This window comes from Mauremys reevesii, linkage group 7, assembly GCF_016161935.1.
Source record: "Mauremys reevesii isolate NIE-2019 linkage group 7, ASM1616193v1, whole genome shotgun sequence".
In the NCBI taxonomy this organism is placed as follows: Eukaryota; Metazoa; Chordata; order Testudines; family Geoemydidae; genus Mauremys; species Mauremys reevesii.
The window spans coordinates 123,601,077-123,612,389 of NC_052629.1; the positions used below are offsets into that span (position 1 = coordinate 123,601,077).

Sequence of the window (11,313 nt, forward strand, 5' to 3'; positions counted from 1 at the left end):
TGGGACAGAAGACAACAGAATCTGTTGTGTGTGAGTAGCTTTGTGCTAGGATTCTTACAGACCGAGGTGTTCCACTCTGATCTTCTGCACAAAGCAGAATTCAGAACTTCCAGCAGCATTGCTACATAGTCACAAATGTTATTAAAGTAAATTAAACAACAACAAAAGACAGCTGCATCTGCAAACCAATTACATTTTGTATTTGCTTAAAAGAACAAATGTGATTTTTAATTATAATAGTTAAAAAAGAATTAATCTGATGAAATCACATGTGAGTTGATTTGATAATAACATTTCATTCAATTGGTAGCAAACTCAGGCTGCGTTAAACAAATGAAAAGCACTAACACATTCTGAAGATTAATTGATACGACAGACTGGTAACAAAATGGTGCTGCACTCTCCACTGGAAATGAGTACTAATAAACAATGCATTTGTTAACACCGTCCCCAGAAAATTAAACATGATTTATTTTAAAGAGGAACAATGCAGCTTAAAGATAATTAAATTAAGTATTTCAAATGATATCATGTTACAGATGCAAAGACTTTAAAGCATAAGGATTTTCTCTTTACATCCAATAAGCTACATTCTACTGTTAACACACGCACATAACTCACATTAACCTACAATGTCAATGACGAAATAGACTGTTGAGCTGTTCCCTGAACATTTTAATGCCGTGAAGAAATAACTGTTCTTTCAGGATCTGAGCCATCTGCCACTGAAGTAAACAGAGAGATTCCAGTTAGGACCTGACCAAAACTCAGTATGTCATTGGAAGACATTCCATTGGCCCTAGTGCATCAAATTCTAAGCTCTTCCGAGTAGCTTCTGTATCTTCTTTTATGAATAGAAAGTGCCTTGCAGAAATAAAGAATGATCATTCAGATAAAGTCCTTTCAACACTAATACTGTATTTTAAAACTTTCCGAGACTCACATGTTAAAATTCTACTACTTGATTTAATTACCTTTTTCAGATGGTTATGGACTATAATGGCACATATTTCTCCTAGCTTGTTATGGCCTTGGTCAATGGAATAATCAATCGCCTATATTTTAGTGTGAGGCATAATAAATAAAGTACATAATAGGCAATCAGGTTTTTACCAACAAAAAGTTGAACAATTATAGTGGTTGTCAATTGTAAACTGCCTCTGATAAGTATGCAAACATTGACCCCAAGTGTTACAATGAGAACATGAAAATTAAAATCATCTATCTTACTTGAGTCAAGGCTTGCTGGATAACAAGGATGGCATTTAAGGAAAATTTTAGTTGGACTCAAATTGCTTCTTTCAGTTAGATCAAAATTAAATTAAGTCGAAACTTAGAAAATACTGGTTTAACTACACTTCACTAGCTTATCAATTATACATGAGCCCTCCTGTTGCAAACGATATGCAGGATATTAGATGTCAAAATTATAGAAGATGCCTAAAGGTTAGTTCACTATTATATGGCTTACAAAGTAGATTCTGGAAATGACTCACTAATTATTGAAACTTTCATATTAACTCCTCATTTTGTTTAGCAAATGTATTCTCTCTAACTTTATTAAAATAATGGTTTCCTTCAGTTGCTTATTCCAAATTTGGAATTGGAAATATTTCTCCTTCCAATATACAGACGCTCCCCAATTTACGCAAGCGTTCTGTTCTGGAACACCTTGCATAACTCGAAATTTGCGTAAGTCAGAAACATATACTTGACAATTATGCAAAAAAACCAACCAACCAACCAAAAAAACCCTCTTATTTCTAGCTTACGGAACTTTTTCTGTAAGTGCAGATTTGCATAAGTCAGGTTTGCGTAACCCGGGGGGTGTCTGTACATCTGTCAGTTGAAGCCAGAAAAATTCAAATTAGAATAAAAGCACAAGTTTTACAAAATTGGAACAAAGAGGACAGAGGGAATTATAGACCAGTCAGCCTAACTCTGTTTAATAATTTGTTCCAGTATCTTTCCAGATGTCAATCACTTCGTAAGCACCTGGAAGCTAATGGGATGAATGAGGAATAGCCAGGATGAATTTGTCAAGAAGAAATCATGCCAACCTAACCTAATTTCCTGCTATGACAGGGTTACTGGCGTACTGGGCAAGGATATGGGGAGGAGGAAGCAGTAGACATGATATGTCTTGGTTTTAACAAGGCTTTTGATATGGCCCCACATAACATGCTCATAAGCAAGCTAGGGAAATGGGGTCTAGATGAAATTGCTATAAGATTGGTGCACAACCCGTTGAAAGCTCAAACTCTCAGAGTACTTATCAATGGTTCACGCTCACACTGGGGGCAGGAGAATGTATCTAATGGGGTCCCACAGCAGTCTGTCCTGGGTCCAGTACTATTCAGTATTTTCATTAATGACTTGAGTAATGGAGTGGAGAATATGTTTATAAAATTTGCAGATGACCCCAAGCTGGGAGTAGTGGCAAGCACTTTGGAGAACAGTATTAGAATTCAAAACAACCTCAAGAAATTGAACGTTAGTTTGAAATCAACATGATGAAATTCAATAAAGATAAGTGCAAAGTATGTCACTTGGGAAGGAAAAAAATCAAATGCTCAAATACAAAATGGGAAATAACTGGTTAGGCGACATTACTGCTGAAAAGAATCTGGGGGTTACAATGGATCACAAATTGAATGTGAGTCAACAATGTGATGCAATTATGAAAAAGGCTAATGTTATTCCGGGGTGTATTCACAGGGCTGTTGTGTGGAAGACATGTTGTGTGGGAGATAATTGTTCTGCTTCTCTCAGCAGTGGTAAGGTGTCAGCGGGAGGGGTATTGTAACCCCCACCTGCTTGGTGTGGCATTCTGTCCCCCTCTGGTGGCACCTAGCCCAGCTAGAGATCGATGGATCTGCTACAGCCTTAGCTAAGAGCCATGTGGCTTTTTGCTCATGCAGCAGAGGTTCATGCACTAAGCTTCAGAAGTCCCGTGTTTGATGTTGACAATCGGAGTCTGTCAGTATTACACTGCGTCTTTCCTAAAGCAAATTGGACACAGACAAATTGGAGAGAGTCCAGACAAAAACCAAAAAAAGATTTTTAGAAAACCTGACCTCTGTGGAAAGATTAAAAAAACTGGGCATGTTTAGTCTTGAGAAAAGAAGACTGAGCAGGGAGACCTGATATCAGTCTTCAGGTACATTAAGGGTTGTTATAAAGAGGATGGTGATCAATTTTTCTCCATGTCCATTGAAGGTGGAACAAAGACCAATGTGCACAATTTGCAGCCAGGGATATGTAGGTTACATGTTAGGGAAAACTTTCTAACTAGCAGGGTAATTATGCACTGGAACAGGCTTCCAAGGGAGGTTGTGCAACACCCACCACTGGAGGTTTTTAAGAACAGGTTGACCAAACACCTGCAGAGATGGCCCTGCCTCAGCACAGATGGCAGGACTTGAAGCCTGCTTGAGATCCCTTTTAGCCCCACGTTTGTATGATTCTGTGACTGACCTCAGGAACGTGCCACCAAGGGGAGTGGTGGATTCTCCACCTCTTGATGTCTTCACATCAACACTGGGTGCCTTTCTTGAAGCTTTACTTAGACAAATGCAAGTTATTTGGCTCAATACACAGATAAGTGGGTCAACTTTAATGCCCTGTGATATACAGGAGGTCAGGCTAGGTTCTCTAATAGTCCCTTCTGGCCTTAAAAACTATGACTCTCTATTCAGGAAAGTACTTCAATATAGGTTTAACTTTAAGCACATTTATAAGTCCCATTAAAGTTAACGCGCTTCCCTCCTTCCTCCCCGCCCCCAGCTCACCTCCGCTCCACCGCTGCCATTCCCCGAGCGCGCCGTAACTCCCCTTCTCCCCCCCCCCCCAGGCTTGCCGCGAGGGAGCGGAGGTGACCTGGCGTGTGTGTGTGTGGCGGGGAGGGGGCGGCAATTTTTTGAGGGCCTAGGAGCGGCAAATTTGTTAATCCGCCACTGAGCTCCTGGGTTTGTTTTTAATCATTTGAAAACCTTCTTTGAGGCCCATGATATTTAGTCCCTCTCCACAGATGCCTGTAATTAATTAAATCTATGTAATGATACACCACTTCTTTACCATTCCATTATGCTCTTTAGAGACAAGCTTGTCTAGAATATTTCCATCTCAGTATAACTACATAGTCTTCATTACTTTTGCTTTGCATAAAGGTGCCGAAGGCAGAATCTTTGGAGTCTCTTTCATTTGCAGCCACTCAGAGCCATGTTAGCTGGGAGGAGTTATGAGCTAATCTATTGGTTAGCAATGTTGTCGAACATTATTGAAGTCTTCTTTGGTCACCTTTAAAAATGTCTGAATTTTTCTAGAAACACCACCTGCTTGTATGTGTGAAACCTCAATTATTTCCTCTTCAATTACAAGGCTGCATTTCAGGAAAGTATCCCTGTTCTGGACTGCACTTGATCATGTATGTAACATGCTTACATTCCATTCACTTTCCTGTCCCCCTCACAATCTACATACAGCTGCCCAGAGGACAGAAGCATACATCTCTAGCATCATTTCCTGTACTGGAGCTGCTTATCGAATTATGAATGGATAGTCACATTAAAAAAAAACACGATAAAAAAAAAGGACCCTAACAAAATCTACCTTTGAGAGAAGAGGTTACAGGGGATAATGAACTGGGGATTTGCATGCATCTTGTTCCTTTCAGTAACAGTAGATTTTATCATCAAGGGTTTCTTTTGAATGCTTTAAAAATGCTCGGCATCCCCGTATTGGAAAAGAGTTGCCAGCCCATGCTGAGGAAGACTGCTGCAGCTGAAGATGTGCAATCCACAACTCTAGAGGAAAGAGGTAAAGTGTTATCACTATTTATTTATCAGTAGTGCTCAGAGTCCCAATCAAAATCAGGGCCCATTGTGCTAGACACCACACAGGGATATTGTAAGACACAGTCCCTGCTCCATGAATGTACAGGCTTGTCTGAACCAATGCTGAATAATGACGACAACATAGCCTGAAGTTGTTAGAAAAGCACCTGATACACACTGGGGGAAAGAATCCTGAGCCATATGCCTTGCTGTGGCTACAGCTTGCATTACAACATATCCTGGAGGACCAAGCTTGAATATCTTAATCCTGTGAAGAAAGTCAGCAGATCCATCCCTGATTAGAAGAACCAGCTCTTTTGGCTGGTCAGGGCCAATATTGGGAGCGAGAGGGGAAGATGTGTTGTAAGCCTATAATACTGTTTGGAAGGGCATATGGTATTGTCCCACGAAGGAGAAAGATGGAAAGAATTCCAGCTCTGTTTAATCGGTCCCATATTTTACCAGCTGGGTAGAACATCGTGTATCTGGTGCACAACTTATTGTCAACTTTCCATTGAGTTGTTCCTTTGATGTGCACAGCTTTGTGAAGGCGCTCCAGCGGCAGCACTTGAAGCCGAGAGAAAGGAAGCAAGGCAGCCTGTTTTCAGAAGAAGAAATGTGTCTCGCTTTAAACCTAGGAAATAGACAGATGGGAAGCCGTAGGTGTTGGTGATCTAGGCTCTGAGGAGCATTAAAAGAGAATCAATGCGAAAAGACAGAACCATTTGTGCAGAAGAGGAAAGCCGGGGGGCTAGGAGTGCTCATTTTGTTTGAGGCAGTCTGCAAGGTACTTTATGCCTAAACATGCAGATGGACAGGAGAGATGTTTTAAGGAAAGTAGCAGAAGCAGGAGTGGGCCTGGGAAAGAAACAAAAAGTTTTTAACACAAAGTCAGAAAGTTTCCTTCATGGAACCATAGAAATGTCCAGCTGGAAGGGCTCTTGAGAAGTCATCTCATCCATCCCCCCACGCTGAGCAGGCCTAAGTAAACCTAGACCATCCCTGACAGGTGTCTGTCCAACCTGCTCTTAAAAACCTCCAGTGACGGGGATCCCACAGCCTCCATTGGAAGCCTGTTCCAGTGCTTACCTACCCTTATAGTTAGGGAGTTTTTCCTAATATCTAACCTAGATCTCCCTTGCTGCAGATTAAGCCCACTGCTTCTTGTCCTACCTTCCGTGGACATGGAGAACAAATGATTCCCATCCTCTTTATAACAGCCCTTAACAAAGACTACTATCAGGTCCCCCTCAGTCTTCTTTTCTCAAGACTAAACATGTGCTGGGATTTTTTAGCCTTTCCTCACAGATCAGGTTTTCTAAACCTTTTATCATGTGTTGCTCCCCTCTGGACTCCAATTTATCCACATCTTTCCTAACGTGTAGCGCCCAGAGTTGGGCACAGCTCTCCAGCTGAGGCCTCACCAGTGCCGAATGAAGCAGAACAATTACCTCCCAGGTCTTCCATACCACACTCCTGTGAATAAAGCCCAGAATAAACATTAGCCTTTTTCTCAATTGCATCACATTGTTGATCAATTAGTGACCCATTTTAACTCTCTGCCTAGCCAGTTATTCCCCATTTTGTATTTGCACATTTGATTTTTCCTTCCCAAGTGAAGTACTTTGCACTTACCTTTATTGAATTTCACCTTGTTGATTTTTTTACTAACTGTTCAATTTGTCAAGATTTTTTGCATTCTAATACTGTCCTCCAAAGTGCTTGCAACCCCTCCCATCTTAGAACCATCTGCCAATTTTATAAGCCTACTCTCCACTCCATTATCTAAGTAATTAATGAAAATACAGAATAGTACCAGAACCAGGACAGAACATTGTAGGACCACACCAGATATGTTCGCCCAGTTTGACAGTGAACCATTGATAAGTACTCTGAAAGTTTGAGCTTTCAACCAGTTGTGCATCAACCTTATAGTAAGTGCATCTAGAACGCATGTCCCTAGCTTGCTTATGAGCCTGTTATGTGGGACCATGTCAAAAGCTTTACTAAAATCAAGACATAGAATGTCTACTGCTTTTCCCCATCCACTAGGCCAGTAAGCCTAGTGGATGGGGAAAAAAATCTTAGGAAGTCTGGTTTGGGATTCAAGAGCTAAGCTTGAGATGGTCAACAATGTTTTTTTTTAAAGGGTTTAATACACTTTCATAGAATCATAGAAGATTAGGCTTGGAAGAAACCTCAGGAGGTCATCTAGTCCAACCCCCTGCTCAAAGCAGGACCAATCCCCAACTAAATCATCCTAGTCAGGGCTTTGTCAAGCCATGCCTTAAAAACCTCTAAGGAAGGAGATTCCACCACCTCCCCAGGTAACCCATTCCAGTGCTTCACCACCCTCCTAGTGAAATAGTTTTTCCTAATATCCAACCTTAACCTCCCTCACTGCAACTTGAGACCATTGTTCCTTGTTCTGTCATCTGCTACCACTGAGAACAGTCTAGATCCATCCTCTTTGGAACCCCCTTTCAGGTAGTTGAAAGCAGCTATCAAATCCCCCCTCATTCTTCTCTTCTGCAGACTAAACAATCCCAGTTCCCTCAGCCTCTCCTCATAAGTCATGTGCTCCAGCCCCCTAATCATTTTCATTGCCTTCCACTGGACTCTTTCCAATTTGTCCACATCCTTTCTGTACTGGGGGGCCCAAAACTGGACACAGTACTCCAGATGTGGCCTCACCAGTGCCGAATAGAGGAGAATAATCACTTCCCTCAATCTGCTGGCAATGCCCCTACTTATACAGCCCAAAATGCTGTTAGCCTTTTGGCAACAAGGGCACATGGCTGACTCATATCCAGCTTCTTGTCCACTGTAATCCTTAGGTCCTTTTCTGCAGAACTGCTGCTTAGCCAGTCAGTCCCCAGCCTGTAGCACTGCATGGGATTCTTCCAGGACTCTGCACTTGTCCTTGTTGAACCTCAGATTTCTTTTGGCCCAATCCTCCAATTTGTCTAGGTCACTCTGGACCCTATCCCTACCCTCCAGCATATCTACCTCTCCCCCCAGCTTCATGTCATTTGCGAACTTACTGAGGGTGTAATCCATCCCATCATCCAGATCATTAATGAAAATGTTGAACAACACCAGCCGCAGGACAGACCCTTGGGGCACTCCACTTGATACCAGCTGCCAACTAGACATCGAGCCATTGATCACTACCCATTGAGCCCAATGATATAGCCAGCTTTCTATCCACCTTATAGTCCATTCATACAATCCATACTTTAACTTGCTGGCAAGAATACTGTGGGAGACTGTGTCAAAAGCTTTGCTAAAGTCAAGATATATCACATCCACCACTTTCCCCATATCCACAGAGCCAGTTATCTATCATAGAAGGCAATCAGGTTGGTCAGGCATGACTTGCCCTTGGTGAATATATGTCGACTGTTCCTGATCACCTTCCTCTCCTCCAAGTGCTTTAAAATGGATTCCTTGAGGACCTGCCCCATGATTTTTCCAGGGACTGAGGTGAGGCTGACTGGTCTGTAGTTCCCCAGATTCTCCTCCTTTCATTTTTTAAAGATGGGCACTATATTTGCCTTTTTCCAATTGTCCGGGACCTCCCCCGACCGCCATGAGTTTTCAAAGATAATGGCCAATGGCTCTGCAATCACATCAGCCAACTCTCTCAGCACCCTCAGATGCATTACATCCAGCCCTATGGACTTGTGCATGTCCAGCTTTTCTAAATAGTCTTTAACCTGTTCTTTCACCACTGAGGGCTGGTCACCTCCTACCCATACTGTGCTGCCCAGTGAAGCAGTCCGGGAGCTGACCTTGTCTGTGAAGACCGAGGCAAAAAAAGCATTGGGTACTTAAGCTTTTTCCACATCATCTGTCATTAGGTTGCCTCCCCCATTCAGTAAGGGTCCCACACTTTCCCTGACCTTCTTCTTGTTGCTAACATGCCTGTAGAAACCCTTCTTGTTACTCTTAACATCCCTTGCTAGCTGCAATTACAAAGCACGCTTTACCCTAGGTTAACCAAAATTTGCTAGGCCTTGCCTTATTATGGGCTGGTCACCCTTTACAGCAGGTTTTCCTCACTATGTTATGAGTTATAATCCAATTTTGTGATGGTTCTTTTTGAAACCTACACATACCATGTTTCTGGTGGCTTCCTATCAACGTGGATTGTGTGGGGCTTTTTGGTTGGGTGCTTTTTTTTCTGCTCAAGTCAGCGCTTGGAGAATTTCCAAATGGCTTGAATGATTAATGTGGTGCCACTGACTTGTTTTGTGCTTTGATAAAAAAATGCACAATTCATGTTTTCTAAAGAGCCCACTTAGGCATCGCTGATTGACCATGCAATGTAAGTTTTAAATTATTCTTTGTGTGCACAAAACATACTGTGAAAAGAAGCATTTCCACAAAAATGAACAACGTATTCAAGGTTAACAGTGCAGGCCAAAAACCCTGCTCTCCGGGACCTCTTTATTAGACTATAATCATTAGAAAGCCAGGTCTTAATATCCTACATTCATTGAAAAGAGCAGATTTTGCTTCCTATTTATTTATTTACATATTTTACCTCTGAGGGACACATACCCATGGTCTCTCAAGACTGAAGGATGGCTGCTCCATTCAGCTCGAATAGCAAAACAAGTTTCTCAAGTCATGGTCATTCCCCTTAGAGGAAGATCAAGAGCCTGTATAAAGGGAGAAAAAGTATGGCAGTCCTCTCTTTCTCAGTGCTTGATCTCCAGAACATCATTAGCAACAGGTAACAGATAGCTACCCATATTGTGGTGTTCATTGACTGGGTGTAAGGGAATGCACTCACCCCTGCGGCACCTCCATGGGAATTAGCTCTTCCAGCATCCTGGAGCACCCCCTGCAGCCTGGTGATCCATCTTACCGCTGGCCCACGTCTCCCTCCCAGGACCCCAGTGCCCCTTTCTCTGGGTTGCTGTCCCCCCTGGCAGTACCCCCACACTCCAGGTCTCCCCACCCAGGGGAACCCCCACCCACTATCCCCAGCTCACCTCAGTGTAAGGCTACTGCCAGTCACCATCTAGCCCCACTCCCTGGGGCAGACTGCAGTGTCAGCCACTCATCACAGGCAAGGGTGGGTTGGACCTGCTGCCTCTCTCTATAGCTGGGCTGCCCCTCTGCAGCCCCGGTACTGGTCTTAGGCCCTCAGCTAGGCCCACAACCTGGGGCTTTCCTAGGCCAGAGCTCCCCAGCTCCTCCTGCCTTCCCCCAGCCCTGCTCCACTCCCAGTCACCTGCTCAGCTCCCTAGCAGCCAGGCCCTCCTCTCTCTACAAGCAGAGAGAGACTCCTGAGCTTCTGGCTGCCCTGGCCTTCTTATAAGGCCCGGTTAGTCTGTTTGGGGCATGGCCCCAGCTGCAGCCACTTCCCCCAATCAGCCGGGGCCTTGCTCCCTTCCCCAGCCCCAGCCCCAGCCCTCGCCTGGGCGTTTCAAGCCCCGCCGGGCAGGAGTAGGTAACCTCCCCCCACCCCGCTACACTTGGGTGTATCTTTGAGTATGAAACAAAAGAAAGCATTGGCAATCGCCTTGAAAAATAATGTTATTTTAGGGATGTTTGCAAATAACACAAAGATGTGGTTTACTAAAGGACTCGTGTGATCACAGGAAACCATTCTTTGGGGCCAAATTCTCTGATGATGTAAGTAGATCATCTACCTGGGCAGCAGGTTTAAAACAAAGAAAAGGAAGTTCTTCTTCACGCAGCGCACAGTCAACTTGTGGAACTCCTTGCCTGAGGAGGTTGTGAAGGCTAGGACTATAACAGGGTTTAAAAGAGAACTGGATACATTCATGGTGGCTAAGTCCATTAATGGCTATTAGCCAGGATGGGTAAGAATGGTGTCCCTAGCCTCTGTTTGTCAGAGGATGGAGATGGATGGCAGGAGAGAGATCACTTGATAATTACCTGTTAGGTTCACTTCCTCTGGGGCACCTGGCACTGGCCACTGTCGGCAGACGGGATACTGGGCTAGATGGACCTGTGGTCTGACCCGGTACGGCCGTTCTTATGTTGTAGCTCTATTGGCTATAGTAGAGTTGTGCCCCCTTCTACCAGCTTAGAATTTGGCCCTTTAAAAATATGCCTCCAACATGTTAATCATTCCTTCTAAAATTTGATAGCCTTTAATTAACATTTAGTTATGAAAGGTTTTAATAATTGTTCATGTTTAAGCATTAAAACATTCCACTGCAATCTTATCATTCTGTAAGTGTGAAAAAAGAGTCTTCTAATTTAGCTTTCTGTCAGCCAAGTGATGTTGTATCAAAAAACCCCTGTTACACGTATTCTATTGCTATTTTATACCTACATTTAAAAAAAGAATTCTTCTTAAAAAGTTTGACAATCAGTGTTATTATTCAAAATGTTTTGCTGCAGAAAGGAAGCCCATCGTTAGCTGCAGTAGGACGTAGTTCCGGGAAAGGAAATGACTCTCAGAATGTGCCCTCAGAATATTCAGCCTTCCACT

At 43.2% G+C, this 11,313-nt stretch overlaps 1 long non-coding RNA gene across 1 annotated transcript; it reads right to left on the reverse strand.

The window, feature by feature from the left end:
- Nucleotides 1-284: 284 nt before the first annotated feature.
- On the reverse strand, nt 285-9,503 carry LOC120369081. The gene is made up of 3 exons (XR_005582921.1): nt 9,402-9,503; nt 4,612-4,805; nt 285-864 (listed from the first exon to the last, which is right to left on the reverse strand). It is a non-coding gene; the product is annotated as an uncharacterized LOC120369081 (long non-coding RNA).
- Nucleotides 9,504-11,313: the final 1,810 nt, after the last annotated feature.